At 45.1% G+C, this 21,237-nt stretch overlaps 1 protein-coding gene and 1 long non-coding RNA gene across 11 annotated transcripts in view; both read right to left on the bottom strand.

The window, feature by feature from the left end:
• The window catches only part of astn1 (astrotactin 1), a 2,519,376-nt gene that overhangs the window by 672,310 nt on the left and 1,825,829 nt on the right, over positions 1–21,237 (bottom strand). The gene's annotated exons all lie outside the window — the stretch shown is intronic.
• Positions 1–21,237, bottom strand: part of LOC138763398 (uncharacterized) — a 106,670-nt gene that overhangs the window by 83,487 nt on the left and 1,946 nt on the right. Inside the window, exons 2-3 of the long non-coding RNA XR_011357526.1 lie at positions 15,770–15,958; positions 6,531–6,593 (exon numbers count right to left, since the gene is read on the bottom strand). This is a non-coding gene — a long non-coding RNA (uncharacterized lncRNA). The remainder of the gene's footprint in view (positions 1–6,530; positions 6,594–15,769; positions 15,959–21,237) is intronic.

Genomic DNA, 21,237 nt, shown 5'->3' on the forward strand with positions numbered 1-21,237 from the left:
GGACAATGGTGCCTGATGGCCTTTTTCAACAAGCAGCTGTAGTCGCCGGAGCTCAAATACAGTGTCTTCTACTGGGAGCTCCTGGTGCTGTATTTGGCCATCTGCCATTTCCGCTACTTCCTCGAGGGCAGGCCGTTCACAGCCTTCACTGATCACAAGCCCCTCACTCAAGCACTGGCGATGGTGAGTGGTCATCGATCTGTGGTCATCGATCTGTGGTCCATCAGACAGCAGCGCCACTTCTTGTACGTGTCTGATTTGACGACCAACATCCGACACAGGACTGGCAAGGACAATGTAGTGGCGGATGCGCTCTCCTGTCCAGCCATTAACACTCTCGCATCCGGCCTGGATTACGAGCAACTGCCTCAGGCACAGAGGAATGATGCAGAGACGCAGGCCTTGCGGACTGTCATCTCGGGCCTCAAACTCAAGGATGCTCTGCGACAACTCAACAGGCACGCCGTGCCCGGTGGTCCCGCCGCACTGCTGGGCGAAGGTCTTAAGTCTGATCCATGACCTTGCTCACCTAGCGGTAAAGACAACAGTGCGGCTGGTCGCAGAGTGGTTTGTGTGGCATGGGCTGAAGAAGGAGGTGGCTGAACTAGCCAGGAACTGTACCAGTGCCAGACCCCCAAAGTCCAGCGACACACGCGAACCCCATCCAGAACTTCGAACCGGCGGTTCGCAGATTCCAACACATCTACGTTGATGTCATCGGGTCCCTGTTGGTGTCCAAGGAGACTTGTTACCTCCTCACGGTGGTGGTCCGGACCACAAGGTGGCCGGAGGCTGTCCTGATTAAGGAAGCCTCCATGGAGATGTGCGCCAGGACTCTGGTCAGCCAATGGATTGCGCTTTTCGGAGTCCCGGCACACATCACTAGCGACAGAGAGGCACCTGAAGGCATCGCTTATGGCCAGGCTCTCCACACCAGACTGGGTGGACGAACTACCCTGTGTCCTCCTCAGGATTAGGACGGCACCCAAGGAGGACCTGAAGGCCTCAGCAGCAGAGATGGCCTATGGCTCACTGCTTTCCCTGCTGGGTGAGTTTTTTGGCCCAGCCCCTGACACCACAGCCAACGACAAAAACCTGCTGGCAGACCTACACAGGCGACTGACCTCCCTAGCTCCCCCACCCCTGGCACGCCAAGGCATTCGGCCATTTCATCTCCCAAAGAGCTTGACTCGGCCCAGTTCGTTTTTGTCCAGATGTGACCACAAGGTGCACTGCTACAGCGACCATACAAGGGGTCATACAAAGTCTTGCACCGGTCTGGCGGAACCTTCACTCTGGACATTGGTGGGAGAGAGAGAGTAACTTTTTACAGTGGACCACCTGAAGGCAGCCCATCTGGACATCACAGCTGGTGCAGACGGCCGCGCCCAAGGGCCAGAGCCGGCCGCCAAAGTGACGGGGTGGGGGGTGGTGGTGTGGCAGTGCACATGCTCATTGTGAACCGGCCCTGCTTGTATCGCCACATGGTGGGTCAGCCATGGGTAATTGGCGTTGTCAGAGGTTTTTCTCTGACTCCAGCATCCCTTCCAGCACACACCCTGGGCAGCGATTATGATGTCACAATGCAGCAGGTGACTGAGCTCATGCTGCCATTAAAGGAATGTGCTGAATTTGGATATAAACAGTCATTAACAATGCTCAACGTGGTGGCTGTGTTTCTTCCACTGCTCACACCGCCGCACTGGTCCATATCCTTCTGCAAGCTTTGAAAATCCTTCTTCTCTTTCCACAATGACTCCAATCTTTGTGTCCTCTGCAAACTTGCTGATACAGTCTACCACATTATCATTCAGATCATGGATATATATGACAAACAACAATGGCCTCAAGGACAAATCCCTGAGGCACACCACTCGTCACAGGCTCCAGTCTGAGAAGCAATCATCCACCTCTACTCTCTGGTTTCTGTTGTCTAGCCACATCAAATCCAGTTCACTACTTGGCCTTTACTACCTTGCATCTGAACCTTCCTGACTAACCTCCCATGTAGGATCTGAATTGTTTATCTTGAATAATTTCCCTTATATGGATGTCAGGCTCATCAGCCTATAATTTCCAGGGTTATTTTTGGTGCCTTTTTTAAACAACAGAACAATGTGAGCTATCCTCCAATCCTCCCATGGCTAAGGACATTTTAAATATTTATGCCAGATTCCCTGCAATTTCTACACTAGCCTCCCTCTAGGTCCGTGGGAATATCTTATCTGGTCCTGGGGATTTATCCAACCTTATTTGTTTTATGACAGCAAGCACTTCTTCCTCTAATTTGTAGAGGTTCCATGACCTCACTGCTTGTTTTCCTTACTTCCCACAACTCTATGCTGGTTTTCTGAATGAATACTGATTAAAAAAACATATAAGATCTCCCCATCTCTTTTTCCTCCAAATAAAACCAACCACTCTGATCCTCAAAGGGTCTAATTTTGTCCCTTCCTATCCTTTTGCTTTTAATATACCTGGAGAAACCCTTAGAATTTTTATTCACATTATCTGCTCAAACAACCTCATCTTTTTCTTTTCCTTCCTCATTTCTTTCTTGAGGTTTTTCTTGCATTTTTATACTCCTCAAGTTCCTTATTTGCTCCTTGTTGCCTCTACTTATTATACATATATCTCTTCTTCCAAACCAAATTCCCAATATCCCTCGAAAACCAAGATCCCCTCTACCTGCAGAACTTGGTTTGAGGATACAAACTCTGTACTCTCAAATTTTCACCTTTGAAGCTCCCGCATTTACTTCACACATCCTTGCTTGAAAACAACTTGCCCAGTCCATACACCCCAGATCCTTTCTCATTTGCCCTTTTCCAATTTAGAATCTCAACCCAAAGTCCAGACCCATCCTTCTCCACAATTAATTTGAAACTAAAGGTATTAAGATCAAAGGTAAAGTCTCTGCAGAGGTGCCACGGGCGGGCCCCGCCGAATAAAAGCATATTCTGTGGAGAGCAGATAGCTGGGGACGTAAGATGGCCATATGCCATATCTGGGCGGTGGTGAGGGTGCTAAGGAGTCCAAGTGGGCCCGGAGCTGGGGAAGTAGCTCGTGCGGTGACCACTGGGAGTCGTGAGGCACATTGATGAACTCACCGGGCAGTGTCAGCGGTTCACCGCAGTCCAGCTCAGCTGATGACACCTCCAGATCCTCCTTGGGCGTGGAGCTGATGCCCAGAAGCATCCAAGGCAGTGCGTCCACCCAGATGGGACCGGTGAGTCAGGCCATAAATGCCGACATATGGTGGCGGTGTGGATGCTCGACCAGCCCATTGGCCTGCGGGTGATAGGCCGTGGTGTGGTGTAGCTCTATCCCCAACCTGTTGGCGAGCTGTGCCCAGAGCACAGAGGTGAACTGGGCACCCAGATCGCTGGTGAGGTGATTCAGAACGCTGAACTGGGTGACCCAACCATGCAACAGTGCTCAGGAGCAGGAGTCTGTGGAGGTGTCTGGCATTGGGATCGCCTCGAGCCAACAAGTGGTGCGGTCTACCACCGTAAACAGGTAATGATTGCCCCAGGGCCCAACTATGTCCACGTGAATGTGGCTGAACCGTTCCTGGATGTGCTCGAACTCTTGCACGGGTGCCCTGGTGTGCCTGTGCACCTTGGACATCTGGCAATGGATGCATGTTCTGGCCTAGCCCACAATCTACTTCTGTTGCCCATGCCAGACAAACCACTCTACCACCATACGGACCGTGGACCTGATCGACAGGTGCGAAATGTCGTGGATGTGATGGAAGACTTGCTTGCGCCACTGCTGGGGAACCACTGGCCGCAGGGTGCCCCTGGAGACATTACACAAGATGGTGCCTTCGCTGCTAGGAGTCGGGAGGTCTCGGAACCTTACACAAGATGGTGTCTTTGCTGCTAGGAGACGGGAGGTCTCGGAACCGTAGGCCCATGATGGCAGTCCTGAAAGCTTGCTTCTCCTCATCGGACTTCTGGTCCCAGGCAAGCTGGTCGACATCAAGGCCGGGTGTCAGCGCGCAGATGGCCAGTCGTGAGAGTGCATCGGTGACCACGATGTCCTTCCCCACCTTGTGCCGAATATCGCTAGTAAACTCCAACATGAAGGAGATTTGGCGCTGATAGTGGGCCGACCAGGGATCCTTTACCATCGTCAGCGCCTGAGTGAGGGATTTATGGTCAGTGAAGATGGTAAAAATCCTCCCCTCCAAGAAATAGCGGAAATGCCGCACCGCCAGCTACATGCCCAGTAACTCACAGTCAAAGGCACTCTACTTGCGCTCTGGTGGGCAGAGAAGCCAGCTGAAGAATGCCAGTGGGTTCCATTGTCCACTCACCTGCTGCTCCAGGACGGCGCTGACGGCTGTGGCAGAGGCATCGATGGAGAGTGCCATATGCAGGTCGGTGTGGTTGGGCGAGCATAGTAGCCTTCGTGAGGGCGTCCTTGGTGGCCTTAAATGCACTGCAGGCCTCTGGAGTCCAGGTGAGCATTTTGTGCTTGGCTGTGATGAGGGCGAATAGCAGCTGCATGATGAGTGCGGCTCCTGGGATGAATTGGTTATAGAAGTTAATCATATCCGCGAACTACTGCAGCCCCTTGAGGCTGTCCAGGCGTGGGAACTCCTTAATAGCGGCGACCTTTGTAGCGGCGGGATTGCATCCTTTGGCCGTGATGGTATGGCTCAGGAACTGCATGAACTCTTTCCTGAACTGGCACTTGGCTGGGTTGATGATGAGGCTGAAGTCAGCCAGCAGGGAGAAGAGGGACCGCAGGTGGGCCTTGTTTTGCATCTGATCCCTGCTGGCAACGAGGATGACGTCCAAGTAAATAAAGATGAAATCCAGATCCATGCCCAATGAGTCCATGAGGCGCTGGAAGGTCTGTGTGGCGTTCTTTATCCCAGAGTGGATGCTGTGCTCCTGGTTATGCTCTTGGTGGCCTATGCAGGGGCCGGGTGTTCTACCACAGCGCTAGGAGCAGACTTGGCATGGTCATGCTCATGGCTCATGACCTGCTGGACCACCGAGCCTTCCAGGAATTGCTCAAACCATAGCACTTGGGCCTTCTGAGCAACCATCCTCAGGTCGGTAAAGCTCTCTTGGGCCAGTAATGGTCAGATGTCATTGGGCAGATGGTTGAGGAAAATTTGCTCAAAGAGTGGGCAGTTGGTGTGATCACCCATGAGCGTGAGCATCTCATTCATCAGCTCCACCGGGGACCTGTCCCCCAAGGCATCAATGTGCAGCATCCGAGGGATCTGGTGAGCCCTCGCTTGATGGTCCCGTATTTGTCTTTGGCGGGTGGGTGCTGAACGAGGTGCAGCACACGTTTGGCTGTGGCCTGATCCAGGGTGGCGACCACATGGTAGAATTTGGTCGTGTCGGACGAAATCTGGCAGAGGTGAAACTGGGCCTCCGCGTGGCCGAACCAGGTCTCTGGCTCCTGAACCCAAAAGTCAGGCAGCTTGACGATTATAGCACTGATCCCAGGTTCGCTCATATTGGGTTCAAAGATGTTTGAACTGGTCGGGGTCACCAAATGTAGCGGAAGCTATACAACCAGATGGGTTGAACTGAGTGAGCAGGAAACTGGTTTATTGCTAGCTGCTGGGCTGGATTTATACTCCCAGCCTGGACCTGGCTGAGAATTGCGCTGGGGGGGCGCTGACATCATTCTGGATAGTGAGGGCTTCGGAGCCCGGTGCTGAGAAGGGGAAACCCCCCGACGGCGCCATTTTGGCCGGCTGCCCCGCCACGTGGATTACAAGCGGGGCCAGTTCGCCTGCCTAGAACATTGTTTTATGTCAAAACAAAATCATCTACATCTATAAAACCTTGTTCATTTTTCAAAATACTTACGCTAATGTTATCACCAGCAAATTAGTTAGGTGCAACAATACGTCCAACATTAATATGCATGCAAAAGAAAAATATTACCTGTCTGAGACAGATGGCTGTAGAGAATAAAAGCTATTTACATTTTCTTCCAATTAAATTATAGGTCATGCACAACCAAAAAAATCTCATGAATAACTTGCTGATCTAATTGCAACCTTTTATTCAGCCAAACATTTACACATTGTAACACTTCCAGACTGTTCTACCACTCGTGCTGCATTTTATTCGCACTACAACTCCCAAGTTAACTAAATAGCAGTTGGTCTATCAAATTGCCATGTTTGGTCACTTCAGGAAAATATATGGGCAGAGAAGAAAGGCTAAAGCAGGAAGAAAAAGCAATCAACTCCTTATCCCTGGAATTAACTTCACTTTTCAGGGTGATTTGTTATGGAACAAGCAACCAGGTTAAAACCATGTATCTGTGCAGACTTTGGTGAAGTTTCTCCAGATGTACAGTCTCCCATAACCCCTTCCCAGTTCCCCAACTCAGCAAAGCATAAATCGCATTTCTTTTCCACTATTCACATCCCAAAGCAATTTACAGCTAGGAAATACTTTGGCGAGGTAGCATTGCAGGGAACATTGATGTCAAATGAACCACAGCTAACTTACAGAGAGCAATGTAATGATAATCAAACATACCTGTTTCAGTAATGTTGACTGAAGGATAAATCGAGGCAAGGAAACATGGAGAACTCCATTGCTCTGTAGAATAGTATGATGTGTTATAATACTAAGAACAGATGGAACACAGGAAATAATATTTTTATTGACATGTCTTCTTTATGATGTCCATTTTCCCCTGGTTAACATGAAATAATAACTGAGCCTTACATATGCACTAATTTCTGAATGCATCTTATTGGATATAATGTCCACATATAATGTCCAGTCCATAATAAAACCAATATAATTTTTCATATTTTTCAAAGTCTGACGTTTTTCCTTCTATTGATCTGATAATAAATGTGATTGCAAATCACAAGACAGAATGAATAAATGTGTTCAGTTCGTGTTACAGCATAGCTATGCTTCTTATTGCATTTATTGACCGAGAACAAAGAAGAAAGCATGAAAATAAAGTCTGTTCACATCAGTTGGGATATCCTACAAAGACAAATCATGTTCCTCTAACAAGAGAACATGGCACATAGTGAGTCATGGAGCTCTTCTAACATAATAGAGATGGCCTCATGAAAGACACCATTCAGTTTGCAGTGCCAATGGAAAAATGAACAGCTATCAATACACCAGTAGTGCACTGTAATGGATACAAAGCAGGTCAGCAAAATTATAAGATTTCACCTGTCTGTTCTAACTGAACATGTATACATAAGTTACATATGGGCTTCCCTTACTTATCTGGGAAATAAATGAACCTTCAATGAATCAATACTCAACCCATCCCAAGGCTTAGACATCTCAAGGGTCTGAGGTGCCTCAGTTAGGAACACTGAGAGGAGCCTGCTTTTCTTTGTCCAAGCCAATAAGCAACCGAGTTTCACATTTCTTTTCAGATCACCACTTCTTATCTTGCCAAGGATCCAAAGTGAGTAACGTGAGGCCACCACCAAGTAAATATGGCATCTGGGAATATTTTTTCATGAAGCTGATGCATGCAAGTGTGTTGTGGAAGTGCACACAATCATTTTCCTTGAAGCTATAGTTTGGAAAAAAAATAGCTAATGCCTCAAGATCACCATCTGAGACATCAAAGTAGGCCGCTTGCCACCTTAGATGCTAATGAGAAAGATCATGGCTGTTCCACTTTCCTCCTTTAACCACATCTCCTTGGATTTCCTTGATAGCTTAAAATTGTCAATCCCTGCCTGAAATATGATCAATGAGTGAGCCCATGGAGAAATTTGTAAGATTCATAATTCTTTTTGTTTATTTCCTGAATGGGAGATTCTCTTGTTTTGAAATATTAATCCCTGGTTCAAAACACCTCAACTAGGACCTATAATAATTCTGAAACATAGAAGATTCACCTCAGCACCAGGGCAATGACATAGTCATCATCTCAAATACTCTGAGCTTGGATGTCCATTTAAATTTCTATTTCTAGTGGTAGCAGAGGGCTGTTTTGTCTTGAAGTTGTGGGAAACTAGCGATTCAATTTCTATTGCATTGGGAAGTCAAGAGAAACTTCACGAGTAACAATAATTACACGGAGGAGTTCAAGGAAGCTTCAGGCTTGACAAGGTGTTAGATTATCAAAAGATTTCGAGTAAAATTATTTTGCCTCAAGTAAATTATTTTCAGACATTTTCCAGGCATTATTTAGCCCGGTTAAGCAACCTGCATAGGAGAAGGTAACTCCGATATAAAACCTACGACCCAAGGACCTCGCTGCCACGTCCCAGCTTGCTTGGCCACGGCACACGAACCATGGGTGTAAAGGGTGGGGCCAGTACCGCGCACACTGCACTCCACCTGAAAGCTCCTTTCCGCAGGCCCGAGGACAGGTCCACGTCCTCCCCCTCAAAAGATTTAATGACTTGTAGTTTATTACGGTTTACAGTTAACTATAAATGAATTAAATGGTATAATGTTTCCTGAATGGAACGGACTGACAAGAAACACAACAGCATTTAGTGCTTTCAGGGTGTATGCTGGGCATCTCACGGCAATGAAAAGAATAATTGTTCACCCTTTGATACGACAGCTCCAATTAAAATATGTAGAGTGATTCAGTTTTCTTTCAACATTAATTAAAGGTTTGGGAGGAAGTCTGTTTTATAGGAATTCTGTTGGAGAGACTATCATTTCTGTGGGTCAAAATGGAAAGTGAAGTGGTGATAAGATACCTTTGCCAGTGCTCAGTGTATGAAAGACTGTTGCAGATTTCTTATCTGTCCTCAGAAGTGAGGGGAACTACTTTGTGATGCCTGCAGTTCAGAGCTCAGAGGAATCATATTCATCTGAAAATCCAATTAGAGATAATGAAGCACTCACTCTTGAAACAGATGGCTCAACAGGGATGTATTTATTAGCTAAATCCATAAATTTCTACACTGATTCTGCCAGAATATTTTATTTCAACAGTTGGCAGGGCAGACTGTCCACTGAACATGCAAACAAAATAGAGTTCAATACATGTACTTTCAGAGACACTTGTTTACATCATTGAATGGGGTTGATATTTTCAGATTGTTATCTCATTTGAATTGAATAATATCACTTGTTAACAACTGTGCCTGGTGACATGGAGGCAGAGGGTATAGAAGATGACTCTCACATATTTCTCTCTCAACCGCATTATCCTATTGTAGAATATAAAACTTTGTGGATGAATGTTAATCATATGCATATTGTGCACCAGTAATTCCTGACTCTATCAACTGTATCTCTTCCCTGACTGTTTTGTATAGCTCACTGAGAGAAAATTATCAATTTCATCCACCATTCTTTGACCAGTTTATAAACATTCATTTTTTTTGCCGAAGTGATTGGTGTTTGTGTCCAGTAATATCCCCATTATCTGGCACTTAATTAACTGAAAACTCAAACAGCCAGCAAAAATAAACCATTAATTAAACAGACGGGGAAATAAATAACAAATAAAGTTTTAAATGCAAGTTTAAAACTGTACGAGTAAATGTTCTCCGAAGCAACACACAATCCCTTGGGAGCAAATATTCAGCCAGTGGAGATCACGCACGGCCACAGCAGCTGTTTGAGCAAAGTTTCAATAAAGTTGTGTTTGAATAAAATGGCAGTGCCCAGGATGAAGATCCGGCCAATACCACTTGCCACTGGGGCGACTCTCCCAAAGGGTCTCCCTATCCCTGCCTGGTAAAGTCTTTATTGCTATTAGTATATTATTAGGTATAATAATAAGGCTATATCATGAAACTTGGGGGAGAGGTTTAATTATGACAGTGGCATGGTTACATAGTGGCTAGTACCACACTGTTACAATGCTCATGAATGTGGTTCAAATTTAAATGAAAATGGTCGAGGGGCTGTCCGGGACACTTGTGTGGAGAAGGTATGTCAGGTTGCATTGAGGGCCCGACCAGGCCACTTATGTGGAAGTGAGTCAGGTTACACTGAGGTTCTGACCAGGATACTGGCGTGGAAGTGAGTTGTCAGCGCAAGGGAAGGGGGTTCATTCTGATGACGGCACAGTTTTTGTAGTGGCTAGAGTGACACTGTGATCTGGATACAAATTTAAATTTTGTAAGTTACAAGAAATAGCTGAATAAATTGAATTTACATAATTAAAGACTACAATACTGATTTTTTTTTCAAATTACTTTACATCTTGCACTGTCTTTTGTCTTTTAAACTGTGTGTTCTTAATGCAGGTGTATTAGTGGGTCTCAGTCAACCGGAAAATTCACATAGCTGGAATCAACGATCCCCATAGGTGCTGGATAATGGGGATTCTACTACATTAACAATTTAAATTTAGACATGCAGCGTGGCAACAGACCCTTCTGGCCCTCAAGCCCATGCCTCCCCCAAATACACCAATTAATCTACAAACCCCATATTTATTTTTCGGAAGCCCATGCAGACATGGCAGAATACACAAACTCCTTTGAAATATTGCCAGGTTTGAAGCAAGGTTGCTTGGATTGTAATAGCATTGTGGTAACCATTTGCTCCATCTTGCATGTACTTTTCTTTTCTTCCGAACCAGATCCCCAATATCCCTTGAGAACCAAGGCTCCCTATGCCTGTTAACTTTGCCTTTAATCCTGAGAGGAACATACAATCTCTGTACTCCCAAAATTTCATCTTTGAAAGTCTTCTACTTACCTCTACCTTGCCCAAATATAACTTATTCCAATCCATGCATTCTAGATCCAATTTCATTTCCTCAAAATTAGCCCTTCTCCAATTTAGAATCTCAATCCGAGGCCCAGACCTACCCTTCTCCATAATGACATTATGATTAAATGCATTTTGAAATCTTAAGAAATTATAAAATGCTCCACAGTGGTATCCTTGAAATATGGTCTGTTACGAGCCCAGAGGACTCCAAAAGCCAGCAAATTCACCAAGACAATGGTTACTTTTAAAAAAGCTGTTTTTAATTTTCTTTAAAGATAACAAGATTAATCTTTAACTTATACTATTAACTTAACTCCCTTTTAATTCTAAGTGTATGTGTATGTAATGTGTATATGTTCAGGAACGTTCTCTGTTTCACTGTCCAAGCATTCACTTTTTACTTCTTCCAGTTCACCGGTATCAGGCAATTCTTATACCATGCACAGAATTTAACATTTATGAATCTTCACCAGGCTCTGGTGCTTAAAGTTACTGCTCAGGAAGACTCCAGTTGGTTTCAGAGACGTATTCAGAGTTACTTAAACTAACCCCTCACAATATTTATTTTAAAGACATATTTTGCCCTTAACTATTCCAACATATCCTGTAACAGGTCCCAGTTGAGCACAAAAGATTCAGTCCTGCAGTGTTTTATTGCACAGCTCTAATGTGGGATATGAGTACAATCAACTGAATCCCAACTAATTTGATGACAAAAGATGCAACTAGGTGGCCATTCCAAAAGGAGGACATGGTCAAAGGTTACCACATATAGTGTGTTTGCATTTGTTGTTTTTGCAATATGGTTTAAATTATATATTTTTTTTAAAAATGTGGTGGGCTGAGCCACTCTGCAAGCAAACCGGGTCACAGAGCTGAGGACTCGCAGGGAGCAGAGAGCCCCGAAGTATTGGGCACTATTCCAGCCTCGGGGCTGACAACATTTCCGTCCCAGGAGTCGCAAGCATCGTCGGGAACTGGGAGATATAAGCGCACGCTCGCGTGAGTTCGATTAAAATCAGTTGGTCTAGCTCACTCATGGCTGCCAGTGTGGCTTGTTTGCTGCACCACCTCTAAATCACAGTGGTGACCCGATGGGCTCAAATGGCAATTTTGGACCTCTCGATGAATGAGGCTAATGTACAAAGTGTGGTCTCACTGAAACTGCCTCCCTTTTGGACCTCACAGCCTGTTGTCTCATTTGAGCAGGCTGAGGACCAGTTCCACATCAGGCAGATCACCACGGACACCCCAAAGTATTACTACGTGCTCTGCTCACTCGACTGGAAGAATTGTCGATTTCCTGCATCAACTGCTGCTAACAGGTACGAGGCCATCAAAACGCTCCTCATCTGTACTTTCGGGCTTTTCCGCTGTGAAATGAGCAGCATAGCTGCTACACAAAGACAACCTAGGTGACCGAACACCATCCATCCTCATGAATTACATGCTGGCACTTATAGATGGCCACAAACTCTGCCTGCTGTACTAACAAATATTCTTGGAGCAGATGCCAGAGGACATGTCCCTCCTCCTGCCAGACGATGATTTCAACGATCCCTGTAGGCTGGTGGCACATGCTGATGTCCTATGGCATGCCAAGCAACATGGTGGGGTGACTGTTGACCAGGTTGCTGTGTCACCCCAGGGGGCACTCAGTTGTTTTCTGCCCCAGAGAAGAGGTCAGTGACAGCTACAGCAGATGAAAACCCAGAAAAGGTGCAATCATGGTGCTACTACCACCAGCAATGAAGTTCTGCAGCCCGCCACCGCTGCCCACCTTGCTTGCACCTGGGAAACACTCGGGCTGGTTGTCGCTAATGTCTATGACAGCCATCCACCATGACAGGCTCCTCTACTTGTGGGACCGGCATTCCGGTCAGCGTGTCCTCTTCAACGCAGGAGCAAAAGTCTGTGTTTTGCCTCCTTTAAGCCAGGACACTCACTTCCTCCTGGTGGACCTGAAGGGACGTCGATTGGTCGATTCCAAGACTTTTGAATTGCTCCCCTTAAGCCCCTCTGCTGGAATCCCATCTGGACTCGGTGACTTTTTCTCAGAATGAGCATGCCAAAATCTTGGCAGAATTTCTGAGCATTGTCACCCCACAGTTCTCTGCAGCTGCACCCAAGCACGGCGTCCAGTATCATATTACCACAGATGGATCACCGCGACATTCCTAGGTGCACAGACTGCCTTCTGACAAGCTGCAGGTTGCTAAGGAGAAGCTCCGGAAGATGGAAGAGATAGGGATAGTTAATTGCTGGGACAGTCCATGGGCATCCCCCCTATACATGGTACCAAAGGCTTCTGGAGGATAGAGACCATGTGGAGATTATCACTGGCTCAAGGATGTTACGACTGCAGATGGGTACCTGATTCCTCATATACAGGATTGACCTGGTTAGGGGATATCATCAGATTCCAATGCACCCCAACGATGTTCCATAGACGGCACTCATCACCATTGAGGCTGTTCAAATTCCTACACATGCCATTTGGACTAAAGAACATGGCAAAAATGTTCCAGAACCTTCTGAATCAGTGGGCTGAGGCCTAGATTTTGTGTTCATTTATCTGGACAAAATTCTCATTGCTAGCTGCTCTTATCAAGAGCACAGCATGCACCCACGTCAACTCTGCCATCGGCTCAGCGAGTATGACCTGGCTACAATTCAGCTAAATGCCAGTGTGGCCTTACATCTATCGACTTTTTGGGCACTGTATCGATGGACACGGAGCAGTGCTACTCCCGTCCAATGTGGTGGCCATGCGCAATTTCTCCAAGCCAGCCACCGTGTGAGGTCTACAGGAATTCATAGGCATGGTGTGTTTCTACCATCTATTTTTACCAGTGACAGCAGAATTATGCAACCCCTCTTCAAACTTCTGTCCAGACAGCCCAAAGATCTAAAATGGGATGAGGAGTTGACAGCAGCTTTCGAAAGAGCCAAAGATGCATTGGCCAATGTGACCATGGCCATTCTGGTGCATCCACGAGTCAACATGCCCACGGCCTTCATGGTCGATGCATCTAGCACAGATGTCAGTGGTGTCCTAAAGCAACTGATCGATGAAAATTGGAAACCACTCGCCTCTTTCAGCTGACACTTAAGGCCCGCCAAAACAACAATACAGTGCATTCAACCGAGAGCTCCTGGCCCTTTACCTCACCATCCACCATTTCCTGCATTCCTAGAAGGAAGAGATTTCACCCTCTTTATAGACCACAAGCCCTTCACGTTCACCTTTGCCAAAGTGTTGGACCTGTGGTTGACAAGGCAACAGAGGCATCTCTCCTATATCTACTTCCATTAGGCACATTGCAGGCAAGAACAATTTCCTGGCAGATGCACCATCTTGGATGTCTGTTCATTCAATCCATTCTTTGTCTCCAGGGATTGACTACACAGCATTTGCAGCAGCAGGACAGCGAGGTTACAGCCTATCATATTGCCATTTCAGGGCTAAAGCTGGAGAATATGAGGTTCGGACCTTCTCGGGCTACACTTCTCTGTGACGTATCTAGGGGCCAACCTCGACCCATTGTACCTGCCACTTGGAGACGCTGTGTATTTGATGCAATTCATGGCCTGGCACACCCATCCATCCATCTAAGCAGCTCATCATGGATAAAATTATGTGGCATGGCCTGCCGAAACTGGTTTTCCACCAGGCCAGAACTTGTGTGCACTGTTAGGCCTCCAAGATACTGAGACACATGAAAGCCCCTCTCCAGTCTTTTACTCTGATGTAGAGGAGTTCTGACCATGTTCATGTGGACATTATTGGTCTACTGCTGCCACCTTCAAGAGGCACCAAGTACCTGTTCATGATGGTGGACAAATTCACAGGATGTCTGGAGGCTGGCTCACTCTTGAGCACCTGCATTAGGCCCTTCATTGCAAACTGGGTAGCTCATTTTGGATTACTGGCTGACAAAACTTTGGACAGGGAGCAGTTTATGGCAGCATTATGGACGGCATTAGTCCAGCTCCTCAGCACCCAGTTACATCATACTATAGCCTACCACCCACAATCCAATGGCCTTGTGGACAGATTCCATCTCCATTTGAAGACAGCGCTAATGGCGCATCTCAAAGGCCCAAATTGGGTAGACGAGCTGCCTTGGGTGACACTAGGCATAAGCATGGTGCCAAAGGAGGATCTGGCCATGGATCTGCTGAGCTTGTGTATGGGGCTCCACTTACTGTCCCAGGTGAGTTTGTAGCAGCAGCTCGGGGAAAGGAAGACTTGCCCACAGCACTCCTAATGAGTCTGTGGGGAAAAGTCAGCACTTTAACCTCTATCCCAACCTCACGACATGTTCTAACTGCCTCCTAAGTCCCGAAAGAGCTCAAGGATTGCCAGTACATTTTCGTGAGGAGAGGAATGTACCAAAATCCGCTTCAGTGCCCAACAAGGTGCTTCAATACAATGACATAACGTATCCTGGACAGTGAGGGAAGGCAAGAGACCTTCACAGTCGATCATCTCAAACTGCCATACGTTGACTTAGAGAAACCACTGACAGTAGTGTCCCTGCAGCAGAGGGGTTTCCCGCCTAAACTTACAAACTGTATACTGTCAGATGGTTTGAAATCTCTGAACACTGATTGGCTGGATGCCGGAGGGGGGAGTTGTCTTGTGGCAGGCTGAGCCACTCTGCAAGCGAACCGGGCTATGGAGCTGAGGACTCACAGGGGGCAGAGAGCTCCGATGTACTGCGTGCAGCTGCAGTCCTCGGGGCTGACGTCATTTCCGTCCCATGAGTCATTGTGAACTGGGAGATATAAGCGCATGCGACTTCAATTAAAATCAGGTGGTCTAGCTCATTCACGGCTACTAGTGTGTTTTGTTCACTACACCTCCTCGCAATCACAAATATATATGTATATTGTGTTTCAAAAAATATATATTAAATATGGTAACCTATGACCATGTCCTCTCCCTTTTGGAAATGGCTATCCTAATATACCTGTGAACAACAGTGAGAGATATTAACTAATCACTAATAGTTTCCTTCTGAATCTAACTTAATTGTACTTGTGGATTTTAAATATTAGTTAGATTTGTGACTTTTAACTTGGGCACTGACCTGATCAGTAAGCGAGATGCAGCAGCCAGAATGTGAAATTATAGCCTGATGATTCCATGGCAAAAGTAATCCCTTTTTTGTACATTAGCACAGGGCAAGCTGCCATCCCACCAGTCATGATTGAGCAGGACCTTCAGCTCCACTACTTCATTAAACATCAACGTAATCCAAAATCTTTTCTGGGTAATGCTGTCATTAAAATGAATGCATATTTTAAATGGTTAATTTTGAAATTTTTTTTCACTTGCTTTTAGAAGCAACACTGGCATTGGAAAACAGCTCAGAGACGTCTTCACTCTAATCAATGCTGGGCAATTATTAACAGAAGCTGTGCATTCACAGAAACAAGAATTATCATGTAAATATGTTCCAATATGATTGGTTGAACAGAAATACAAATTGGGGGAAACAAAATCTGACACTTGATTGATAATAGTTCCCAGATGATGTGGTGCTACTCACGACTAATTCATAAAATGACATTAACAAAGCCTCAGCCTACCACTTATATATAATGACCCTGGCTCCTTTAGAATACAAATCAAAAATGTTGCTGGGTCACACACTGGCATCCCAGACCATTCACTCTGAATATCTCGGTGTTTCTGGAAAGCACAGGTTTATGGTTATGAGAGTATTTCTCAAGGCAAATGAGCTAACAGCTTTCAGGTGCCTAGCAGAGGGCAGGCTGTTGACAGTCAGCTGGTGACCTGCTGATAGCCACCCTCCCCACTGGTGAAAGTTACCCTCCCCGCTGCCGACCGGGGACAGTGTGGGACAGGAGGACCACTGTCGACACCTAATCACCCCGCTGCCTGACAGTCCCCTGGCGTGGGACTATGGGGCTGGAGCGGCCGGCGTGGGACATCAGGGGCCTAAAGTCCCATGCTGGCCACTCCAGCCCCATAGTGCCATGCCGGGGCGCTGTCAGGCAGCGGGGAAGCGAGCAGTCAGACAGCTGCCCCTGCCCAGACTTAGGATCCGGCGTTTGCTCTGCGGCCTCGCTTCCCACTTCAGACCTTTCAGGTGGCAGAACGCCTCCTTCAGTGCTGCCACCTGAATGTCCCTTCGCAGAAACCTCCAGCTTGCTCTGGAGCCACATTCTCCAGGCGATTCCACCTGAAAGCGGCTTCTGACAAGCATCACCAGCTGCACCCCTTTTGATACCAAGCAAACTTGAATAAATATTGTTGAGCTTCAAGTGGAATTTTAAAACATTGTGACAAAGCCCAAATGAATGGATTATTTTGATAGGCAAATTATAAAGGCAGCCTGGAGAGCTCCATGAAGACAAATGGTAGAAATCAGGTAGAGACCGAAAATGTGAGCAAGAAGACCTATGGCAGAGAACATGCTGCCTCCTTTAACTTTTTCTTAGATTTGTTGAGTTGAAATTGCTGCTGTGATGGCTTGTGTATGAAGCAAGCCCAGTGCAAACACCTCAACTGAAAGTGTGCACAAAAAGGAGCATGTGATCCTTTTGGCTGAATGGACCAGTTTGCTCAGACGGCAAGTGCGGAACTGAATGACTGCAATGCAAATTCCTGTTTCTCAACCGCAAAAATCTGTGTATGGGGACATCAGTTAACACAACTCTCTCACTGTGCCAGTGACAGTGTCTGTAAGGAGTTTGTATGTTCTCCCTGTGACCTGAGTGGGTGTCTCTGGGTTGTCCCTCACCCTCCAAAATGAATGGGAATGGTGGTTACTGGGGTGGAATTGGAAGGCCCAGGTTTCATGGGCTGCAAGGGCCTTCTACCATGTTGTATTGTTTAAAATAAAACATTGTGTTTGTATCAATAGGCTCAACATTGAGGATTTAGAACCATAGAACACTACAGCACAGAAAACAGGCCATTTGGCTCCTCTAGTCTGTGCCAAAACATCATTCTGCTAGTCCCACTGACCTGTATCCATTCTATAGCCCTTCAGACCTTCTTAAAACTTAAGTGAGCCCACATTTACCACATCAGATGGCAGCTTTTTCCACAATTCTTAATCAGCCCTTGGCTGTCCAAATACTCAGAACACCTCCAATAATTTACCAACTACTGATGTCAAGCTCACCAGCCTGAAGTAATTTCCTGGTTTACTTTTGGAGCCTTTTTTAAACAATGGAACAGCATGGGCTGCCTTTCAATCCCCCAGCACCTCATCTAATCACCCCGCTGCCTGACAGTCCCCTGGTGTGGGACTATGGATGTTTGAAATATTTCTGCAGCAACCCGGCAATTTCTACACTCGTCTTCCTCAAGGTTTAAGGGAATATCATGTCCAGCCTGTGGGATTTAGCTACCTTTATTGGTTGTAAGGCAGCAAACACCTCCTCCTCTTTAATCTCCATATATTCCATGCCACTACTGCTTATTTCCCTTTCCCTATACACTATGCCAGAATCCTGAGTAAATTTGTTCAGTCAGGTGACTTGCCATTTGACGTGGGCGATCATGTCTTTTCATCCATCAGGGTCTCGGACCCTCCGAATTGTAGTTGTTGCCTCCCGTTTCTAACCATGATGTTAATCCATCTATCATTTTCATTCTCTGTCTACCTCTGCTTCTTTTTCCTTCCATCTTTCCAGTTGTAACTAAATGTTCTAATGTATCCCTTCACATGATGTGTCCAAAGAATTCTGATTGCTGTTTTCTGATTCTTTTAAGTAATGTACGTTTTGCTTTTGTTCTTTGTAGAACTTCTTTGTTTGTTATCCTGTCCGTATATGATAGGCAGAGCCTTCTTCTGAGAAACCACATCTCTGCAACATTGATTCCTTTTCCCCCATTGCATTTGTGAAGGTCCATGACTTGCAGCCATACATCAACATTGGGAAGAATGTAGCAGCTGAGAGTTCGAAGACCGATGTTAATTGGTATTTCTTGTTCATTTGGATGTTTCTCATTTCTATAAAAGCTGATGTTGCCATTCCTATTCTTGCTTGATCCAAGGTACTTGAAGTTGTGAACTTGTTTCAGGATTTCATTTCCCAATATGATCCTACAATTTGAAATATCAGGTTTCTTTGATATTACAATTACTTCAGTTTTCTTTTTGTTTAAAGTTAGGCCAAGTCTTTTGTTCTGTGTCGACGGTAGATACTAATTTCTGTAAATTTACCACTGTTTGCTATTTGTATTGTATCATCTGCATAGCAAAGGTTGTTGATACTGTGTCCTCCTGTACTTATTCCAGGTAGGTCTTGAATGGTTCTCATGATGCTTTCACTGTAAAGGGAGAACAGGTCTGATGATAGAACAACCTTGTCCGACTCCTCGTTTTATTGGCTGATATTCACCAATCTCATTGTCTATTTGTACGGCTGCACACTGTTGCCAGTAGAGATTCCTGATTATTCTCAGATCTTTTCTGTTGATATTAGTATCTTTTAAGCATTTTCATGATGACTTGGTGTTCCAAAGACTTTTGTGTAGTCAGTGAAACAGAAGTATAGGTCTTGTACTTCTATTGACCTTTCGATAATATTCCTGAGAATATAAATGGCATTTGATTTTTCCTTGCTTTCAACAAAGCTGCATTGTTCTTCACCAATCTCTGGTTTAATTTTGTTTCTTATTCTGAGCAGGAAGATTCTAAGTCGAGTTTTTCTGAGGTGACTCATTAAACTAATTGTTCTGTGTCATCCACACTCTATTTCACCCGTTTTCTTTGGCAGCGCAATGAATACGGTCTTTAAAAGGTCGTCTGGTACTTTGCCACTGTTATATATTGTATTCAATATGATTGATAATTTCTCTACACCAAAATCTTCTAGTGCCTCATTGAATAAATACTGATGCCAAAAACTGATTAAGATCTTCCCCATCTTGTAAGGCTCCACATATGGACAACCACTCTGATCTACAAGGGGACCAATTTTGTCCCTTACTATCCTTTTACTCTTAACATAATTGTAGAAACCCTTTGGATTTACCTCCACATTATCTGCCAAAGCAACCTCATGTTTTCTTTTTGCCTTTCTGATTTCTTTAAGTTTTTTTTTTACATTTCCTATACTCTTCTCATACCTCATTTGCTCCTTGTTGCTTATACACCTGCCATACACCCCTCTCTTCTTAACCAGATTGCCAAATGTTCCTTAAAAACCAAGGTTCCCAATGCCTGTTCCTAAATGCTTATTGCCTTTAATTCTGATAATTTAGATGAGAAATATCTTTCCACAGTGTTATACATCCTTTGAATCCTCAGCAAGCTGCAGATGTCCATCGCCAAAAACCCAAGACACTTAAAAAAAAACCCTGAGAATCCAGAGAAAATAAAAACTGATAGCAATGTGTACTAGATCATGTGGTCATCTGGAATACTGTTGCAAACGGAAGAGATTGCGTAGCTTACTCTTCTGTTTTTCTATTTTCTATAATGGTTTGTGTTGTCTCCAAGATTGTGCAAAAGGTAAACGTGAAAGATCAGGTGATGCAACCAAATAATGATGACCTGTTAAAAAAAAATTAAGATGTCTTACAAGAACAAAAAAGGCTGCAGCAACATGGCTGCAGTAAGAATCATTATCCAGTCGTCTCAATGAATTAATGGATAAAGCTAATGCTTAGAGGTATAATGAATGATGCAAGCTTGTTTTCCCCAGGTTACCTGTAGGGCTATGATCTTATTTTGTATCATTGGAAGCCTGTGTGTTTCCATTATACTTTGACGATACTGCATGAACTGCCCAAGGTTATCGATGATCTCACAAAATTCAAAGATCATGATACCAAAGGAGAAGATGAAATTATATCCAGTGATACAGACTTGTCACACATCACATCCAGCTGATGTGGAATAATCATCAACATGAACAGAATGCTTAATGGTATGGCTCAAATTTGAGCTAAATCTTTAAGTTGAAAACAGTTCAGAGATATTCCCCTGTCATGAAGGTGGGGTTTTATGAGGAAAGGTTGAACTTGTTGGGCTGACCTTAATTGGAGTTTGGAAGCATAGGAGATGACTCTGTTGGAAGTTCGATTTTTCAGAGAGGGTTTGACGGAGGAAATACAGAGAATATGTTTTGCCCTCCTGGGAGAATCTGAAACTAGGAGGCACAATTCTAGAACAAGAGCTGGACAATTTAATCCAAGGGTGAGGACAATTTCCCCTCTTTGAAGATCATGAATATTTTGAATTGTTTTCCCAGGGAATTGTGCAGAGGTTTAGTCTTGATCAGGGATCAATATTGGAGTGAAAACCAAGATCAAATAACCCATAATCTGACTGAAAGATGGAACAAACTCAAGAGGCAGTCCTAGCTTCCCTTTTCCAATTTCTTATGCCCTTACATTCCTAGCATGTGCATAGATACAAAGAGATTCAATCACTGCAGTCATTGGGACTTTGCTGTTAATGCATATGATACATGGAAAGCATCAGCAAATTTTGTTCTAATGATGTTATTTTACAGATTTATATATCAGACATGCAAGCATAGACAAGGATTGTGGAGATACAGTAATGCA

This window comes from Narcine bancroftii, chromosome 5 (genome assembly GCF_036971445.1).
Source record: "Narcine bancroftii isolate sNarBan1 chromosome 5, sNarBan1.hap1, whole genome shotgun sequence".
Taxonomy (NCBI): Eukaryota; Metazoa; Chordata; class Chondrichthyes; order Torpediniformes; family Narcinidae; genus Narcine; species Narcine bancroftii.